Below are 671 nucleotides of genomic sequence, written 5' to 3'. Positions count from 1 at the left end.
CGCTCCAGTAGTAATTGATGGGAAACACTTCCTGAGATCTCTTATCCATGGAACCAGGGATTGGGACGAACCCCTTCCCGAGGAACATCGCAAACAGTGGGAACTCTGGAGAGATTCTCTTGAACACCTACAATATGTTCGAATACCTCGGACCTACGCACGGTTTTCGCTCAGACTGTCTATAGATACCACTGTCCACGTCTTCTCTGACGCCTCCGAGAAAGCTATCGCGGCTGTAGATTACCTACATACTAAGGATGGAACAGGAAAACAAGATATTGGGTTCATTCTTGGCAAAGCAAAGGTAGCACCCCTTCATGGACATACGATACCAAGACTGGAATTGTGTGCAGCGGTATTGGCCGTGGAGATTTCAGAGACAATATCGGACTACTTACGGATCCCTCTTGAGAAGTTTAGGTTCCACACCGATAGTAAAGTGGTGCTCGGCTATATACACAACAAAACTAGGAGGTTTTATACATACGTAGCAAATAGAGTGGAACGCATCACACACGTAACGAAAGCAGATCAATGGTCGTATGTGCAAACGAACAAAAATCCAGCAGATGAAGGAACTAGGTCAGTACCGGCCCAGTGTATCCAAGAAAGCTTGTGGCTCGCGGGACCTACTGATATCGGTAGTGAAGGGAAGTCAGAGCATGACTTTG

Source organism: Mizuhopecten yessoensis, unplaced genomic scaffold (genome assembly GCF_002113885.1).
Source record: "Mizuhopecten yessoensis strain PY_sf001 unplaced genomic scaffold, ASM211388v2 scaffold7041, whole genome shotgun sequence".
Classification (NCBI taxonomy): Eukaryota; Metazoa; Mollusca; class Bivalvia; order Pectinida; family Pectinidae; genus Mizuhopecten; species Mizuhopecten yessoensis.
This window is presented reverse-complemented; position numbering follows the sequence as displayed.